The sequence below is a fragment of the Aulonocara stuartgranti genome (genome assembly GCF_965226115.1).
Source record: "Aulonocara stuartgranti genome assembly, chromosome: 15".
NCBI lineage: Eukaryota > Metazoa > Chordata > Actinopteri > Cichliformes > Cichlidae > Aulonocara > Aulonocara stuartgranti.
The window spans coordinates 3041293-3062582 of NC_138951.1; the positions used below are offsets into that span (position 1 = coordinate 3041293).

At 40.0% G+C, this 21290-nt stretch overlaps 1 long non-coding RNA gene across 1 annotated transcript; it reads left to right on the plus strand.

The window, feature by feature from the left end:
* Positions 1 to 985: 985 nt before the first annotated feature.
* Positions 986 to 14456, plus strand: LOC309688683. The gene is made up of 3 exons (XR_014271142.1): positions 986 to 1260; positions 11559 to 11721; positions 13303 to 14456. It is a non-coding gene; the product is annotated as an uncharacterized lncRNA (long non-coding RNA).
* Positions 14457 to 21290: the final 6834 nt, after the last annotated feature.

The window sequence follows — 21290 nt, forward strand, 5'->3', positions numbered from 1 at the left end:
AATAATTCGGCACCACAAGAAGTAGAGCTGGGCAGATTGATCTAAATATCAATAGTGTCCATACCAATGCAGGCATTGGTATCGGATCGATACAAGAGCAATAGGCTTGATAATTTGTTTATTATGTAATCCACTGAATTGTGTTGAATTTTGGGGGGGAAATGAAAAAATATACGTTGACTGTCACATCTGTTTCATGTGCTAAATTCTGTAGCACATTTAAACAACAGAAGTTGACCCAGAGTGCTTTAGAGACAGGCACATTTACATTCTAGCTCTCAAAAAAGAATTATTGGTGCATATTATTTGTGAACAATTGGCCCGATGGGCGATGCAAGGTATTTTATTTTTTAAATTTCCAATTAACAGTTGTATTTTTTACAGCCTTTTATGCATGTTTGTTAATAAAATGAACTGCTTGTAATAATAGCAAATAACAATTGCAGAAAGGAATTTGAGGAGGTGAAAGACTAAACTGAAAGATATGTGTGCGTGTATGTGTGGTGTTTATACCACTGCTGTTGAGACTTAGTTTTCTTTTCACTGTAATTAGTTCGATAATAGTTCATGTGGAAGATTTGCCTTGTCTGATTTATTTTTCACTTTAACACCTGAGCACTTTAAACCAAGCAATCGATGTTTTGATGTTGTAATTATCTCTTTATTCTTTTTTTTTTTTACATCTTTGTACTTTTTCTGAATTGGGTGTTGCTGGTTTTCTCACAGAGTATCTCTTGACTGAATGTGGCTTTTCTAAACTTCAAGGCTGTAGTAACTCCACAGTCACCTTCTTTTGGTTTGTGAGTTTGCGTGGGTGTACAGTTGTAAGTTTATGGTCACAATGCCAGTGCGGTCATCAGGTTTTTCATTTGTTCAATAGAAAGGTTTTATTTAACCCAATATTATTTAACAATATTGCTATTTTTAACTATTGCCAAAAAATATTTCACATGTTAGCCTGACAGTCACCCTGGACTTTCAAATTAGAGTTATGGTGGTTACAATTTTTACCACTAGCTGTCAGTAGCTTCAGACTGTAGTCATCTGAGGTCTGTTTTCTTACCCATCACAGTTAGGTGCATAATCCTAGCTACAGGACAAACAGGTTTTAGTCAAGAGAGATCAAAAACATTATATCAAAATACAGCCTATAACAGCCAGTTCCAATCAGCATGTTTATACTGCTACCAGTATAAACTGGTCAGATCCATTTTTTGTTGAAGGCTGTGAGTCCACTTTTACCTCAGCCGTCAATGCCAGGTGAGCAGCGTCCACCTTTATTTACTCTGAAAGAGGCTGTGAAACTTTGGGAAAGGAGTCTGATACACGTCAGTTAGTCAGAGAAGCTCAGTTCTGATCAGTGATAAAGATACTGTGGTGAGTTGTTGAGGATATGCTGAACTGTTAGTGAGCACTGCTGTTTTTGCCACTCTTAGCTACTGTTAGCCTCCTTTAGCTGCTGTTAGCCTCTGTTAGCTGCTGTTAGCCTCTGTTAGCTGCTGTTTGCTGTGAAGCTTTTTTGAAGTGGATGTAACATTGCTGGATTCTGAGGGTTAGCAAATACACTCTCATACAATGTGAGAATTTAATCAAAATGTTTATCAGAGAGAAAGTGTGATTTCAGCCCAACATTAGCTAGCATAATGTTCGCTTATTGCCACTTGTTGTTGTCCAGCCAGTTCTTGTCAGCTGCAGGAGATGGCAGGGTCACATATCTAACCTGCTGACAATAAGTAACTGTGACATTTTCAGGAAAAATGAGCATGTTTATGCACATTTTCATGTGTTAGAGCCCTGATTTCAGTTCAGGAAATGAGGCTTGGGGTGAGAAGGAAGAGGATGATATTTGATTAAGGTGCCAGTAGTGTTGTCTCTTTTTTTCACGTTTCCCTTCTTTGGTGAAGGTGATCCCTTCTCAGACAATAAAACATAGGTATGACATATTCATATTTAGAATCCAAAGATTCAGTTATTAATCTACATGTCTCTCAATGGCAAGCGAATGCCTGCGACTTCTCTTTTCCTCCACTTATGTGGCCAGTATCTTTCCAGAAATAGTAAAACAATGCATAAGTTTATGAGAATGCATCAGTTTGTTGGAAGATGTAATTACACAGTATTCATTGTATATTTATGAGTACAGTATCCTTTTTTTCTGTTAAATAACCTTACAAAAATCACTAACTGTACCTTTAAATTTGAGAGGGACTCAAAGAAGAACAAAAATTCACTAAACTTTTTTTTTGTATCTACTGGGTTTTTAATACGCAACTGCTTGTCGGTAACATCAGCCTTACCAACTTTATAGTGAAAACAGTAGTTTATAAATGTGATCTGTGTGACACTACTCCCCCTGAATGGTCAAAAATCCGGTAGGTGCTAAACATTACTTTCACATTTTCTCCCAGTTAGGCTCCAAATACATATTTGCTAAATCAGTAATGCATTGAGTAATTTAACTCTAATTTTAAGAATTACAGGAATTAACACTGTTAGCTTATCCCTGAAACAACAGCCCCAATTCTTGTATTATCACCGTTATCTCACAGCCGAGGCACTCGGTCCAGCCCTGAATTATGTTCTCCTCTCGGGCTTGCTAGCTGCTCATTTCCTCTCCTGTCTCTGTATTATTTTTGTCTTTCTCCCTCTATACTTCTATCTCTCTCTCTCTGTGGTGACATTAATTACAATGAGGAGAAAGTAATAGCACTCATTGCTTCAGAATTACAGCAGACATATTCAGAAAATGCATAGCCTGATGAAGTGTCCACTTCACAATACTCCATGATTTATCACTTGTTCCTGCCACAGCGCTGAGGCACATAAATCGTATTCTGCACTGTTTACTGCCACGGCGTATGTCTCACATGCAGAGAGGGCAATGTGTCATTTCTAGTGATGCAGGCTCCGTGTGTGTATGGAAGGTTGTTAAAATAATGTAAGAATCTGAGCTTGAGGAAATGCAAAATATTTCTTTAAGATCAAAAGGCACATAGGTTTGTATGTGAGTGCACCATAGACTATTTCACATTAAAATGTTCACCCTAACAGCATTAAAAATACATGCTTACAGCTAATTTGAAGCCCTGTAATCCTCCCCTCCATAGCAAATGACAGGTGCCAGACAGCTGTAGCTGATCACTGTGTGCTAGACTTCACTTCCACTAATTCAAGTCCTGGAACTGGACCGCTCCACAGCACCTGCGGTGCTGTCACCTTTTGGAGCAATTTTAGTGGATATATCTCACAAATAACAAGTGCCTGCGGTGCGTTGCAGACCATCCAAGTTATTTGTGCTTCAGTTTCAGCTTTCATATTGTTTCCAATTCTTGAAATGAATCTAAGAAAAACTCCAAAGACCGCACAGACTGACAGGCATAAAAAAGTATTTTTGCATCAAACAAAAAAAGCTAATAACTGAAAACACACACGTATCCCGACATGCTGTTCATTGTGTCTTTAAAAAAATTAAGGAAACTGGGAGAGTGGAGGACCAAAGGAGAAGTGGCAGGCCTAAAAAAAACCAGCACGTGAACAGTATTTGAAATTCATGTGCACATATCAACTGTTCACTGAGGCCTCATCAGAAATGGTCTCTGGGGAAGGGTGGGTGCCAAGAAGCATATCTCCCTGTTTGCAAAAAGGCTCAGTTATGCCAAATTAAACAAGAACTGGACTTAAAGTTACGGAAAACAGGACTTACAGGGTCAGGAATCCAAATTGGAACTTTTTGTTTCAGAGCATCATCATCAGTACATACAGAGGAGGTGCAACAGTGTCTGCAGCCATCTGTAAAACACAGATTTTCATCCAAATCTGATGGTATTTTCTGATGGTATCCATGGAAAGCATCCGATTGGGAACAGATTCATTGTTTCACCACGGCAATTATCTCAAAAACACTTTAACACTGTAAAAACATACCTGGATAGCAAAACACACAGTGGTGTACTATCAGTCATAGATTGGCCTCTCCAGAGCCTGGACCTCAGTTGAAACATTGTGGGATCAACTTAACAGGGAACAGAACAAAAGGCAGCCAAGAATAAAGGACAAAGGAAGAATAAAGGCTGAAGACTAAATATCTGGTGGTCGTACCAGATATTGTCTTTCAAGCTTGTTACAGTTGTACAGACTCTGTTTTTGCCTCATATACTGTATTTCCATGTATGTTTGTACAAGCTTCAATAAATCGCTGCACTCATTTCCCAGTTTCCTAGTGAAATATAAAGAAATGAGGGGTGGCTTAAGACTTTTGACAGCGCTACAAGGCACAACTTTGTCACCCTCCTCCTCTCACCTCAGTGTTCATAGCATGCAGTGGCATGCACAGTGACACACACTGATGCAGTACCACATGCCCTCCTCTCTCTTGGTGAGGCATGGAGTGTGTAGCCAGAGTAATGGATGGATGGATAAAGGAAATATGGAAGTGAAAGAGAAAAAATGAAAAGCATCATAAACATTATCTGAGACACCTGCACATTTTCTAAAAATTTGACTAAAGCTTAAATAAAACGATATTCATTAGGAAATTTAATCGAAGTCTGTGTCTCACTATCACTTTTGTATGTCAGTGTCTTTATCTTTACATTTGTGTGTGCTCTACATGTGACCTCAGTGTTTGATTCCAAAAAGAGACGAAACGCTCAGCTTGCCGATTCACTGTTTTTTTTTTTAGTCTATACTAGACATCTAGTAGCACCTTTAAGTTAATTACTTTAATCACATAGAGAAAATATGATATGGTGAAAACCCTAAATAATACATACTGTATGCCTAAGCCTAAATGAACAGCCTGAAATATTATTTCACTTCAGCTATCATTATTAATATATTAATCTTTTACATGCAGTATATAAGTGGAGGAGTCCCATGCTGAAGATTAAAGTTCTGCAAACCTTGTGGCCACATTAAATAGAGTCTAAAGTTATTGGTTCATTTTTCCTAGCAAGCTTCACAAGACTGTGGAATGTATGCACCACATAGCCAGCTGTTAATCATAGAGAAATAAAAATCTCTTTTGGGGCATTCTGTTACATTCAACCTCTCAGCAAACATCATATTTCTCAGGATTGGATTAAAAATGCCGCAAACGGCAACAACACCACAAACATAAGCAAGAGGTTCAGTTCAGCTCCTGAGATAAAGTCAAGCTCACTGTGTAACATCCGTCTGTCACTCACAGCCAATTAATTCATTTTCAATTATTAATTTTTTTAAACCCTTGGTAGCAATAAATGTTTTTTCTCCTGTAAAATTTTTTAACACTGGGTCATTCCATCTTCAGGCATGAAATACAACATATATAATATACAGAGCACATACTAATAAAAAAAGTAAAGTATACAGCTGAATTATACAATAAAGCAAAATAAAACATCTCGCCTACTTTTTAACATGAAATTCTTAGTAAAATGAAGAAAATGCCATTATTATTCAACAGTCATGCTATGAAACTATAACAAGATATATAAATACGTGCTGCATGGCCAATCCATTGAGCCATACCTAAAGAGCAGAATTAGAAGCAATGTTCCCCAAGATATATATATATAACAAAACTTTTCATAAACACAAATAACATAGTAAAACAATTAAAAGTAGTGAAAAAGGGATTAGCATCTCATTTCATGGGAGTCTTGCAAAGCCATGTTGCAATGTCCACATGATGCATTGGTATGATTGGCACCCCAACCTTAACCATAACCCTGATGGCTTGACTGCTACATGCAAGCAAACTTGAGGCAGTCAGCACGCCAACTGCTGAATAAATGCTGCACAAGCTGTAATAAAAATAAAACAGTTAAATTGTTGCTTTTTTAATGCTTCTTTGTATATTTTAAACGTAAAATTATAGGACGTGCATGCTTACAAAGTGGGTCCCAAAATGTAAAATATGCATATATTTGGGTTACTACTAATATTTTGGTTTTTGTGGTACAAGTTGTTATAAATGTTCAATCCAACCTGCAAAAATGAATAAAAAATTGCATTTTCTTCATTTTTATGACTAAGAATTTCATTTCAAAAGGTGTTTTACATGTTTCACTTTGCATTATTGTGAACTGGAACTATATGCCTTTTATAATATCGCAAGAGTGATCAAGCCAATACTAATAAAAGCCAGTGAAAATGTCTGGCTTACCTTTAACAGTTCTTGATATACTCATGTTGAATTATTGCCTCAGATTTCAAAATGCAAAAATAAACATACAGTGGGGCAAAAAAGTATTTAGTCAGCCACCGATTGTGCAAGTTCCCCCACCTAAGATGATGACAGAGGTCAGTAATTTGCACCAGAGGTACACTTCAACTGTGAGAGACAGAATGTGAAAAAAAAATCCATGAATCCACATGGTAGGATTTGTAAAGAATTTATTCGTAAATCAGGGTGGAAAATAAGTATTTGGTCAATAACAAAAATACAACTCAGTACTTTGTAACATAACCTTTGTTGGCAATAACAGAGGTCAAACGTTTACTATAGGTCTTTACCAGGTTTGCACACACAGTAGCTGGTATTTTGGCCCATTCCTCCATGCAGATCTTCTCGAGAGCAGTGATGTTTTGGGGCTGTCGCCGAGCAACACGGACTTTCAACTCCCACCACAGATTTTCTATGGGGTTGAGGTCTGGAGACTGGCTAGGCCACTCCAGGACTTTCAAATGCTTCTTACGGAGCCACTCCTTTGTTGCCCGGGCGGTGTGTTTTGGATCATTGTCATGTTGGAAGACCCAGCCTCGTTTCATCTTCAAAGTTCTCACTGATGGAAGGAGGTTTTGGCTCAAAATCTCACGATACATGGCCCCATTCATTCTGTCCTTAACACGGATCAGTCGTCCTGTCCCCTTGGCAGAAAAACAGCCCCATAGCATGATGTTTCCACCCCCATGCTTCACAGTAGGTATGGTGTTCTTGGGATGCAACTCAGTATTCTTCTTCCTCCAAACACGACGAGTTGAGTTTATACCAAAAAGTTCTACTTTGGTTTCATCTGACCACATGACATTCTCCCAATCCTCTGCTGTATCATCCATGTGCTCTCTGGCAAACTTCAGACGGGCCTGGACGTGCACTGGCTTCAGCAGCGGAACACGTCTGGCACTGCGGGATTTGATTCCCTGCCGTTGTAGTGTGTTACTGATGGTGACCTTTGTTACTTTGGTCCCAGCTCTCTGCAGGTCATTCACCAGGTCCCCCCGTGTGGTTCTGGGATCTTTGCTCACCGTTCTCATGATCATTTTGACCCCACGGGATGAGATCTTGCGTGGAGCCCCAGATCGAGGGAGATTATCAGTGGTCTTGTATGTCTTCCATTTTCTGATGATTGCTCCCACAGTTGATTTTTTTCACACCAAGCTGCTTGCCTATTGTAGATTCACTCTTCCCAGTCTGGTGCAGGTCTACAATACTTTTCCTGGTGTCCTTCGAAAGCTCTTTGGTCTTGGCCATGGCGGAGTTTGGAGTCTGACTGTTTGAGGCTGTGGACAGGTGTCTTTTATACAGATGATGAGTTCAAACAGGTGCCATTCATACAGGTAACGAGTGGGGGACAGAAAAGCTTCTTACAGAAGACGTTACAGGTCTGTGAGAGCCAGAGATTTTCCTTGTTTGAGGTGACCAAATACTTATTTTCCACCCTAATTTACGAATAAATTCTTTACAAATCCTACCATGTGGATTCATGGATTTTTTTTTCACATTCTGTCTCTCACAGTTGAAGTGTACCTCTGGTGCAAATTACTGACCTCTGTCATCATTTTAAGTGGGGGAACTTGCACAATCGGTGGCTGACTAAATACTTTTTTGCCCCACTGTATATATGCATATATCTTGAAAAAAAATTGATATATGAAGCTAAAATTTCACAGAAATCTTTACACATATCCAAACTTTGGACTATTAATTTGCAGGGAAATCAGAGACGGCTGAGCAGAAGGCCCACAATAATTGGAGATGGAATGACCCATAATGCTATATGGGGGATTGACTCAGGTTTTTTAAGCTGGCCTCAAGTGGCCATTAGAAAAGATGCAGTTTTCAGGGACGTTATTTTCCAGCCCACACATACATTTGCTTTAAATGTACCTGTGGGCAATAAGCATATTGTGTATTCAGTACAGCTGAGTTGGTCTTTATTGCTAAGGTGAAAATTTTAGGCAAATGTTTTGCTCATGCATCAAGCCATCGTACACTGACTTGTTTTCATCCCGAACACAATGCCAGCGGTTCCCTGTAGTGACAATGCTTCATCTGCACCTGACATGCCACGTCGTTTTAAGGCACCGCAAAAATATGTAATGGATATCCCAATCACAAAGGCCAAACACAAAAGGAGGCAAACAGGCTTGAGAAAAAGCTGCACAGGCAAACATTTCATTCAGAAAAAACACAAACGAGACGTAGATTTGACTGACGCGGAGCAAAAGGGGTGCAGAAGCACAAACAGAAAGACAGGTATTAACAAACTGTGCTTTATCAGTTTAAATTAGTTTGAACCCTGAGATGGCAGAAGACTCTCTAATCCTTTTTCCCTCAGGCCTTAAATCACCTGCCATCCACAAAGTCACCGTCCATCCCACAGGAAAACACTCATTACAGGCTGCCATTACGTTTGACTGCATCTCTCGCCATAACCTTGAAACACTGTTCACTCAGCCAAAAACACCTCATTCCAGTGGGAGAGCCAGGTCAATTGAGTCAATGTCGAGTGACTCCTTTCTTCCATGGGCTTTTTTTGTGGTGTGGGGGATAGGAAATGTTATTTCAACCCAGGTGTAGGTGCATCACATGAGAACATAAAGCATAAAAGCAGTGGGTGTAACTATATGCATTGATCTCACGAAAGCCTGCTGAGGGAATTACACCTGAAACGAAAGTCATGCACAGAGAGCGAGACAGATCCTGCAGAGTCACTGTCCTTGAAGACTTCCATAAAGATGTCCTTTATGATAGCGACGTGTATCATGTGAGAATGTGTCATCAGCTAGCTAAAAGACACAACCAAAGAAATCAAGGCCACGCGTGTTAGCAATCTCAGAGGCGTGGAAAAAAAGAGGAGCGTCTCATCATTTATTTCTGAGAGATATTTTTATGTTTGAAGTTGTAAAGAGTAGAGATCAGTTGGGACATAAAACCTAGACATTTTCAAGGCATTGTTGCACAATTTTTCTCCTCTCATAAACAATTTCACACTTAAAACAGCCTTGTCTTTAAAAATTCAAAGCACACATTTGCTGCCAAATCAGAATATATGTACTCATTTGAAATGCATCATGTATTGCTCATTCTTTCTTATTTAGCAGCAAATTATGTTACTGCTTTGCGTTAGACATAACCATACTCCACTCCACAGTGCTGATCCATAACAAATCCGATCTGCATTTTTCTGCTACTTCATTTGTAATGGAAAAATACCCCCCACCCCCAAAAAACTCCACACACACACACAGCAGAGAGCAACTGATGTCACGGGAGACAAATGACAGAGGAGGGGAGCTGTAGCTAATTTCATGCCTTGTATTTTACTGTCATGCATGGCTAATTCACAGTTCAGGCCAGCGCAATGAAATGCATGCCCTGTGATCTTTCACAGCCCCCACCCCCTCCACACACACACAAACACACACACATACATACACCCCTTAACCAAGGCTGCAAGTGGTAGCGTCTGAGTTATCTTTATGCGGTGGGGGCATTGGTGGGGTGGAGGGCCTTGAAAATCCATATTCCAGTTTACTTTCATACAGTGCTAATTCGGAGAAAGCCCGATAAAACCAAGGGGGAGACAGTACTGGCAGTTCCATTTGGGTTCGCCACCCTTGACTGGCTCTGAGATGTAAATGAATATCCACTCCAGCATCCGCTGTGCCTTTTCTGATCTTTAATACCTTTGTCATAACACACTACTTGGCAGAAAAAAGAAAAAAAATACATATATATATATATATCTATATATCTATTGATAGATATATAGATATTGAGGAAAAATACATTATTTTAAAGATTTTATAGAGTTTTAAAGAACAAATGTGACACTTTAGAGAAATTCCACTCTCATGTCTATAATGGTGAGTAATATGTGGTCTGTTTATTCAGCTTTTTAAAGCATAAAATATTGTTTAAAATAAGATTTTTTTTGTTACGCACCCCATGACAAACCATTTCCAAATAAGAAAAGATATTTTGGTTTAAGGAGACGTCAGCCTACATTTTCGCACATTTTCCAGCCCTGAACAAAAAGCCAGGTGATTCTCGAACATCGGCTCACTGGTGTGTGACTAAGCGAATGAAAAAGACACAATATATGGATTAGACAGCTGTGGAGTTACCCGGAGTCACATTTCTCCTCTTTTTGTTGAGACTAACGTCACATCGCCAGCTCACTATATATAAAGTTGGATACCATTACAGCTCCCTGGAAGCAGGACATCGATACCACGTCGCCGTCACCCCACCCAGTCACTAATGTGCAGACGGTAGTTGCAAATAGTGTCACCAGTGCAGTATGACATTACTCAGATATTTGGGCTTCAACTGTGTGCAATCCAAAGAAGAAATGATGTCTCATTCATTCTTTATATATCATCTGTCCTTCAGCCAATCACAAGCCTATCATAATCAATCAGATCAGCGTGTCCACTGAAAGTAGTGAGACTGAAATGATAGCAAATAATCAGATTCCTTTTAACTCAAAAAAATTAAATAGCAAAGAAGCTGCACTTGAAATGTCAAAACAGTTGGTTAGAGCAGCTGTAATCTAGGCTAATTACTGAACCCATCAATGAAAAGAGTAATCACATCACTTTAATGTATTTAAGTGCTGAGCTGGATTTTGTTTACTTAAGAGCCAAGATAATGGTTTCATCTGGTTTCCAGTTTTCAATCTGCACTAATACATTAAGCCCCCATAGTGGTATAGACGTCGTGCCAATCTTTTCTTTTAACTTAAGGTAAAAAAGGTGAATATTGATTAAAAGAACAATTCAATGCTTGGTGAATTCTGCTTCACAATGAGAGGAAGGATCAAAAAGCAAAATCACAATGAATGCGCGTCCACCACAAGCCAGTTATGCCTGTGGTAACTGTTCAGTGATCACCAAAGGCTCCCCTCCCCACCACACCAAATAAGTGAAAAAACAATAAGTGTAGAGGTATTTCACTGGCTGCTGAAGCCCAGGATGTTTGCAAGTTATTAATGCAAAGTTCTTCACAAACCTTCACGTGCATTTTTGGTCTCTACCCCCTCAAACTGAATTGAGTTAGCGCTGCTGAAGATCAGAAAGCACAGAAAATGTTTGGAAAACTGAGTGCAAAATTGGGGCAACCATTCTGAGGAACAGTTCTCCTTCACCAGCCGGGGCTAGTCATAAGAGACCAATGGAAGATCGCTGCCACTACTGCGTCTATGTTTAAAAGACAACATTATTGCTATTGCTAGCATATTTAATATTTAATAATCAATCATTTATAATGTTTTGGATTGCTGATATGACCAACATGTCTACAACATGGATCAAATCCTGATGCTGCTGTGTCCCTTCTTGCTTAGCAGATAATGCCAGGTGATCTGCTACCAGGTACGTGCAGAACCAAGATGCAAATTCTACTTCCAGTTTCCTTCAACTGTCGAAAGCTGTTAGGGTGGAGCAGCCCCATCGCATCACTCACTACCAGAACACGTCATCTGGTTGTAGTGGAGAAGCAGCCATCCTAAGGTGAACCTCGCCTGCAATTATTATGATAATGAGGTCCATTTCAGTACACTGGCTGCCTGTGGTACGTTTGAGAGAGCCATGAATAGAAGATGGTGAATGGAGACTGAAGGGGAAATGAATAAAATCTGGGGTTTGATCGCCTTGGGGAGCCTCCATGCATAAAGATGAAAGCACAAGGGCCAACGTTGTTCCAACGAATCAATCAGACAGTGGTTAGAGGGCGTGGCTGGCCTGGCAGTTCCCCAACTGTCACAGGAATATGTCCCACACACAGCTGTGTGTGAGTAAGCCCACTGATAATTATGGACAAATCACATGGCACATCACTGACACAGACATGCACAAACCAGAATCCACATAAAAAAAATCCCAGGCAAAAGGTATGAAATATGTACAGTTCTGTTGGCCTTACATGATCAGAACTCAGTTACACCATCAAAAGCAGATACATTTACTTCTCCTTTTTCTACTTAGTTAAGCAAACGCACCACCTCATTTTAATCTGAGTTTAAACGTAACAACTTTGCTAAAAAAAAATATAAATATATATAGTTTTGAAAATACAAGAGTTAATAAGAGTTTAGAGTTTATTACATACTTGCTGTATTAGACCTCACCAGGAACCATCCATGACTATTTTAGTTTAATTCAATTCAGTTTCAAGAGTTGCCTCAAGGTGCTTTATATTGTAAAGATGCCAAAATAACAGAGAGAAAAGCCCAACAATCAGGTGACCCCCTGTGAGCAAGCATTTGGCGACAGCGGGAAGGAAAAACTCCTTTTTAACAGGAAGAAACCTCCAGCAGAACCAGGCTCAGGGAGGGGAGGGAGAGAGGACACACTGTGGTAGAGAGAGAGAGAGTTTAATAACTAATGATTGCATTTTTTAATGATTGTTCTTTCCAAAAGTGAGAGTTTCATGCCTCTAAACACAACAGCAACAAATTCCTCAGTTATGTATTGCTCTTAGTTATTTCGAACACACAGACAGAGGATTGGTCACATTGCGTAGACATGGGCTATCCTGCCAGACACAAGCAGGGGGGTGGGGGTGCTTACCCAAACATCACATAAATCTAAAAACCCTAACATAGGTCCACAATTAAATTTACAAACTAAGATTCCCTGATTATATATAAAAAATACAATTAGAATTCCCCAAAAAGAACAACAACTAATTATTTTACAAATTTTCCAATGACATGTCCTCTACTTCCAGTCCACTTTTTCGGAAACACAACAGATAAGTATTATTAGCAGAAAGAGGAAAACCAGAGTCAGAACTTTTGAGTAAATGTGTGCACCAATATTAGAAAATAACTATCTTCAATAAAAGTATCAAAGCAAGATTATGTTCCATCTTATTTAAACATTTTTATTAAAAATTTAAGCTAGCTAGCTAAACTAAACAACACATAGCCTTGTGACGATGAAGCAGCTCTAGCAGTGTGTGTGTGTGTGTGTGTGTGTGTGTGTGTGTGTGTGTGTGTGTGTGTTTTCTTTACCCTGGCTTACAATCAATCTATGGCTTGTTTTTGTAGCCACAGTCCTGAGCTGTTGTGTTGTGCTCTGTTTGTGCAGGTTGGAGCTGTAGCAGAGCGATAGTTGACTTGTGCTGGAGAAATCAAGGGGCTTGAAAAAGACACCCAAAAAAGTCCCTGCAGCCCATGGTGTCCTAATGTGACCTTGACAACAAGTGCTGAGTTCCAAATCAAACATTTACTACAGCAGCTTGCACAAGTTTCCTTACTTCCCTGTGAACTGCACACGTAACACAGAACTGCTATTTTGCTGTGTTTCAGGTGAGAGCAGTATACAGGCACTATATACATTTATGTAAAGTTGATACTTCTACAGACTAAGGAAGATATTCAGGTGAGACGTGATGAGGTACGTGGTGCGCTAGCTAACGATGTTAGTCCTGCATCTGACTTTGTAACTGTGTTGTTCCATCAGAAATATGATAAAACTGGTTACTGGTTTATTGTCTATCAGTTACCCTGTTTACTAAGGGCTAATTACACATAATCCCTTACAAAAGTAACACAGACCAGTCATAGTAGTGGAAGCCAACAGTAACACAGAACTACTATTTTGCACCTGGGCGAACATTGTCTTTCTTTAGTGTGTAACGCTAGCTCCACTGAAAACCAGGGAGCGCATGAAATGAGGCTGAACTGCAGATTCTTAAAGTCGCTTCTCAAATCCTTTGCTTCACTTCGAGGGCTCTGTCTCAAATCTGGAGCGATGCATATCTCCACTGTTGGAGACGCTGCCGCTGCTCACTATCAGCACCCTTCATCGAGCCCCGTGTGCCGCTGCTCATACTTAGCTCTGCCTGTATCTCCCCCTTCCCCATTCTCAAGGTCAGATCGACATCGAGGTGCCGAAAACCAGCCACGGCGTGCCCACGAATGCATGAATGCGGCATGAAATTAGGGTTTAACAGAGAGCAACTTGGCTTCCTTGTTTATTTGAACACACGCAGCAGGCTGAATAATTGCGTAAAAGGCTTGCCAGTGTGTGCGGAGAGCATTTTAATTTGTTCTTGTCCGCCCTCTCAACAACAAGCTCTCTCTGAATGACACAGCAATTTTTTGTTGATTAGGAAATCAATGACTTCCTCTCCAACATGGGAGGCAAATGATGGGAGTGCTGGTGTTGATGGGAGCCCATTTCACAAAACCAAGCACCCTAAATGGGGTGTGCACTGTCCAAGTTGGGAAAATGCCAAAAGAGCAGGAAGCGAGGGTTGGGGGGGGGGGTATCTCAGACAGCCCGCCTGCTGATGCAAAGAGGCTCTGACTGGCCGCTGTTGGCTCCCTCTCTCTCTCTCGCTGTCTACTAATGCGTTTCCTGGCACTCGCACAGAACTGCGCACAAGCACGCCTGCTTTAGAAAAAAAAACATGCAGTCGCCCACAAGTATACAGCATCATCTCGCCATTTCAGTGTCTGTCTCTTTCTTATGCAAAACAGATGCAGTGTAGTAGGGCTCAGAGTCATAGAAACACCTGGAGGCATCTTTGTTCTCACTTGTGATAGTGGATGTGCTCGGATTTGTGTGTGTGTGTGTGTGTGTGTGTGTGTGTGTGTGTGTGTGTGTGTGTGTGTGCGCAGAACTGATGACCCTTCTCGGGATGGTGCTGACATCTAGTGGCAAATCTGTGAACTGAGGAGTAGATATGATTTGCTTGACATGGTTCATTCATTATGTAATGAGCCAAAGGGTGAATAAACACATTTATTTATTCGACCTCGAAATTCATGAAAATCAAAATAAGCATTCCAAAAGAAAAGAGAACATGATTGATGCAATATATATATTGGAAAATGTTTGTATTATTTGCTCTTCTATCTAACCATTGCTAAATAAAATAATCATTCACAACCTCGGGCAGGGATGTGTACATTTGTTAATGTTGTTTACGCCGCCGCATAAACTACAAGGTCTTCAGCACTGAGTCACCCACTCCTCTGCTAACTTAATCATCCATCCCCTGACCTTATTGTGTCCATCAGCTGAACATGCATGTTTTAAAAATAATGGATTCACAAAGACAAATACGAACAATCAAATATTGTTCTTCTTCCACTTAGTCCGCAGTGCTGCTCCCTTTCTTTTAGATGACAAGCTCCATTGGTTTATTTAGCCCCCATAAGCTGTGCAAGCCCTCTGCCGACCTTATTTGGCCCAGTCTTTTTCTGGAATCCATCCTAATCCTGGCAAAGAGGAGCACTGAGCAGGACTCCACTGCAGGAAGGCCAGTGAGCATTGCCCCTGGCTTTGACAACACAGTAACCCAGGATTTTGCCACTCTTAAAATAACTTAATTTCACTCAGTCTTTTTTGCATTGTAAAATTTGTACCCATCTTCCTTTTTCTTTGCTCCCTCTTTAGTTATATCAGAAATCCCAACAGTTTCTAGCTAGAAAAAGAGAACAACATTTTGTGAACATTAAGCACTAATGACCAGTGAGGGATAACGAGCAAGGTGTCCATACCTGTCTAACAGATTTACAGATTCTATTTGTGACAATACCGAAGAACTTACATCCATGTAATTCAAACCGATTCTCTTCATCAAGCAGCCGGAAGAGGGAACAGAAACAGCATTCTCTGTGTAACCTTGTGTGGCAGGTAAATGGAAATAGACACAGACTCGTTTAAGACCATCTTTCTGTATCTAATATCTGAGGTGACACATAGTGACGCTATATGAGATTGTTAGCTCAGGTGGAGGACTGCAGTGCAACAATGAATAAACAAAGTGCCACAATAGCTTTGCTCTCTTTTGTCAAATGTGCTGCATGGCATGCAGTAAACATCCTCTCGAGTGTGTCAATTTGTATTTGTGCACGCATATTATGCATGCAAATGTGTACTTGTGCGCGTGCATGTGTGGGTGCGTGTACATACACCAGACTTGGAACTGGCAGTCTGGTGACCCACTTTAAGTTGTTTTCATTTTATTCATTCACTCCTCACGAGGAGCTACAAGGCTCTCGTGCGTTCTCTCAATGTCTCTCTCTTTTTTGAAACTTATTCCTGTTCTCCTCCCAGTATTTACCTCACAATTCGTGGGGATCGGGCTTTTCAGGCACTGGCACCTAGGCTGTGGAACTCCCTGCCGTTGTCTTTACGCTGTCTAGACTCTACTGACTCCTTTAAAAAGCAGCTGAAGACATTTTTATACAAACAGGCTTTTAATTAATTTTAACTTGTATGTCTGATCTTATTGTGAAGCACTTTGTGATTTTTATCTGTGAAATGTGCTATATAAATAAATTTTACTTGAATTTACATGAATCATTTTCAGCAGAGGGGAGCTCATCTGTGAGAACAACTCCTCTCCAAAGAATAGAGCGAGGAGAAGACAAATTCTTTTGATTCCCGTATCTCCAGCGAGCAAATTACAAGTACTTCTCATAGCTCGGCGCTCATTGTCCACTTTTGAGTTATCCAGGTATGCTTTTACTGCACCTGTAGTGTGTTTAGAATCATGATCATCCTGAAAAATTTCATCCTTGTCAATCAGAAGCTTTCCAGATGGTATTGCATGCTGGCTCAAAATCTGATGGCATTTTTCTGTCCTCATAGTTCCATCAGTTTTGACAAGATCTCCAACACCACTGGCTGAAATGCAACGCTAAACCATGACACACCCTCCTCTTCTTACACATGGCTGTAGATACTTGACACTGTATTTTTCTCCTGACCTCCTCTGTCTAAATTTGGAATGAGCACCCCATCAGACCCATTACCACTAATTTTCCTTTCTTTCCCCTTTAGCACACATTAAAATAATCATCTGAAAATGGTCAGGTATAAGGATGTGACTGAAAAAAGGTGAAAAAGAAGCCAATGTCCAAAGAAAAACTTTGAAAGACCTTTGGAAAGCCTGGACAGCTACTGCTTAACATCACTTTAAAAAATGACAACCATTATTCTTTGACAGTCTTGCTGTATGGTAATGTTGTGCACTAAAATTTGCATGAAGCTGAAACAATGAAGAAACAATGTAACAAATAATTCTAAGAGTTCTTATTTTTATTTTAACAATGTATCAAAACTTGCCTGAGCATGACAGTGATGCTCAGCTGATTGCATGAGAGTTCTAAAAAAACACAGTTAACATATTACTTTCCTCGTGTACATTAATAATGAAACATTTGTCATTGTTATATCAACACAGTTGGTTTTCCATAAGGAGTCTTTGAACGGATAGGTCATGTTTTTTTAAGCAACAGAAGCCAGCAGCACTAAAAGGAACCTAAAACTTTCATTCAGGAGCCGGGTGGGCCGGGTGGGCAGAGGGATACATTCAGTATGTATAGACGTGTGGATGAATGATGGATGTATGATGGCTATGTCCATTCATCTTGTGCCCTAGAGTTTAAACATCACTTTTCCCTGGTTGATGTCCCCCTACAGTGACACTGAGGGGCCATGTTGTCATGTATCAGGGCATGCGTCGCCTTCCCCAGCCTCAGACACTACTGCTGCTCTGAGCGTCCACATCGCCAGGAGCTCTGCCACCTCCGTGTTGGCCTGCATCACCTTTTGTCATGACCCCAAATTAAACACAGCCAGGAACATGCGGAAGCGCCCTACTATTATTAGTCTGGCCTCATGATGTAGAAAATGCACGACTGGTTTGCTTTTTGTGTGACCTTAAGCTGAGGAGTATATTCCATTAAATGTTGCTCTTCAAACAAAATAGAGAAAAAAATTGAATTATTTGTCATTGTCATTTTTAAATCCCACTGAAGAGATTTGTGCAGCCTCTTGTATTTCATTCAACGGCCAGGAATGTGGGATCAATCAATCATTAAAACTACTTGTGTGAAAAATGTATCGTGACCACTTCTGTCAGCGTAACCTAAAAACTGAATTCAAACATCCCCCGTCATTCACAAAGAAATGCTGCTTGTCATGCGTCTACAGCACTTCTTAGAAGCTCCCCGGAGGTTTTTCAGTTGAGTGGTGAAACAATGACCTCTCCATCAGTAATCCTGATACAGCATATCCAGGGTGTGCACACAGGATGGTGTAGGGCTCCTCAATGCCAAATGTCAGGCACATTAAATAAAGAGCGAGAGGGAGAAGCACCCAGATGATTGGGTTTATTAAAAGCTTTCTTGTCCCGTACCACAGCCCGATGATTGATCTCCTTTGACGTGTCCTTTTACCCTGTGTCACATTAATAAACTATGTCTCTGCTGAGGGACTGACAGACTGCCTCACAGGAGAGACACAGAGGAAGGGGAGGAAAGAAAGCTTACAAGCACCTGTGGGGATGTCCCGTATTGCTTTATGGCTGATCATCATGTCAGAAGGGTTGATTCAAGATATTCATCACATACAATATAACAGCAAACTCTATTATTTTGACATAATCCTACAATTCTTGGGCAAAGCACGTTTTTGAAACAAATGTAAAAAAGTGAAACATATAGGCTTAAATGGGAACTAGGACGTGATTGCTTGAGGGTTTCCTTCCAGCTGCTTTACACAAGATAACGTCAGCTGTTTTTCCTGCTTGTGCTTTTACACTACTTTGTAGAGTCAGTGCTTGCAAAAACAGAAACATGTAAGTGCAGCTTGGACTGTTGGTCCAAAGGGCTGCAATTTATCAGTGACTTGTCAGTCCATTCAGCAATTTTTATTAAAAGCACTTTAACTAGCATTTTATTTAACACCGCACTTTAGGCATAGAGTTGCACACCAATAACTATTTGCACAAAAGAAGTTTATTTATTGAATATTTATTGAGTAGTTTAATAATTAGCAGGTAGCCTTTTGTTCCAGGGCCTGCATAGCTGCTCCTCATTGAGACGTGTGGTGGTTGCCCTGGAGGGGTAAAGAATTGTTATGGGGAGCAAATAAGGTCTAGTGTTTAGTAAAACTTAGGCAAAGGTTTATGTGCGAAGTCTAGAGGTAAAAGTTTTGATGTAAAAAGTCCTCTGTGACCTCTCCAGGCTGTTTGGGCAAATGCTTTCCCGGGAGTCCGGACATCGTTTAAAGGTTCCAGGAAAGCCGATGGGTTAAGAGAGTGTGGGGAACATGTTCTTTTGGTGTTTTTATGATGGTGCTGAGATGTAAGGTTAAAATATATCATAGTTTTCATTGTTATTAGAAAATGGTAAAATGCATATGTTTATTTATGAAAATGTGGGTTGTCTATAGATGGTGGAATATTGGAATTTGGTAAACTCACATGTGAGCAAATAATGGTTTAGTCCTTTAACAGATGAGAGTATTTAAGGCTGCCATTTGTCCTTAGACAGTGTGTGCGCTGTGTTACTGTTGGAAGGCCTGACCTGCCCTTAATTGTCTGTGCAGTTATAGCATATGTGGACAAATAAGCACCTCTTGCCTCTGCTATACTCTGCCTCAGCCTTCATCTCCACCTAAATCCAGCCCAAAATGTTGCTTTGTTACACTTTGCTTCAAAAACAAAAGATATTCTAAAGGGGGGACATCAGGGCTGTGAAACTTTCAAGTATAGTAATGCCATGACAGATGTCAAGGACATGTGTGCTGCCATTTTCAACACTTAGCACGAAAAAAGCGTCATGAAGCAAATATCATTGACTGTAGGGTATAAAAGATGGAAATAGCCTCCGTGATTTCTGTTATATGTTTAAATACTTGCTAACTTGCGTTTTTGGAGCCAGAAAGGTGCAATTCACCAAAACTGGAGCACAGCAGAAAGCTCCCATCGACAGCCACATGTGCTGGCACCTGCCATTTAGAGCAGCCAAGCTGCTAATGAAGTTGTGAATTTTAGCAATGAATTAAATTTAATTAATTAAATGGATAAAACATGCAAGAAATACTTGCTTTAAATGTAGGCACTTTAACAGGAGCATCTGTGGGGTTTGATTCACAGCCAGGAACTGCAGTTTTTGACACGTCTATGCCGGGTTCATTTTTCAGCCCTTCAGTTTGATGCTTGGCACGTACACTCAATACAGAATCTCCAAATGCTTTTTGCAGCAAGTTACAATCTGATCTGTCTGCACTTACTGGCTTGCCTGAGACTCCACTGATAGCCGTGAGTATTACTTACAACACCAACTGAAAAAAAACATACAGATGGCTTATAAAGGCAGTGAGTATAGTTTTGTATTTTCACAACAATGTAAATATAACTCCCGCACACTGTCTCACTTACTGCATTAGGACTCTATAAATCTAGCATGCAGGAGGACCTTTTTCTATTCACTTTGTTACTACATGATCTAGAAAGCCTACTGTCAATTTTTAAGAACATAAAATCAAGAAATAACCACCAAAAATAAAAGCATGAACAGCACATCTTGAAGAAACAGATTCTGAGTTGTCTGGTTCTTGTTTTAGGTGGTTAAAAGGGTAGAAAACTAGTCTGAATAATTTCAGTTCCAGAGACCAGAGGAGGCAGAAGCTGGGCTCTATTTCCTGTTACACATCAAAGAAGTGAAAACAATCCTGAGGGAATAGCGTCAAAAACAACAGAGAATTATTTCGGAGAAAGAGGAATTTTATAGTAGTGTAAAAATTCAGTATAAGTAAACAGATGCACTTCTTGATTAAATAGTTGGCTTGCCATGAGACTGTTATCAAACCAGTTCTGGAAAAAAAATGATTTGTTTTTACAGAGAATATAACTGTTGTTCCAAATAAAACACTTCTTAAACACTCCTTAAAATAATTCAAACTTTTTAAGATTAAGGCAAAAGAAGTTTTAGAGAATGATTCTAACAAAATACTTGCAAAAGAAATCCCTGTGCTATGTTTTAAAAACAAAGTTGTGTCATCAGCAAGTTGATCAATGAGAAATGTTAGTGATAGAAATGCCCTGTAAGTTGCTTGATTTTATATGTGAGCAGAGCAGCTGAGCAACAAGAAGCAAAAGATATGGTGAAATTGGACAGCCTTGTCCGATGCCTCGTTGCACATTAAATCTGGCTGATGACCCATGTTTAAGCTTAATAGAGCAGTTGGCATTGTTATATAACTACAAAAAGGCAAGGCTTTTATGTGAATGATGTAAAAACTGATGTTCAACCGTGTCAAAAGCATTA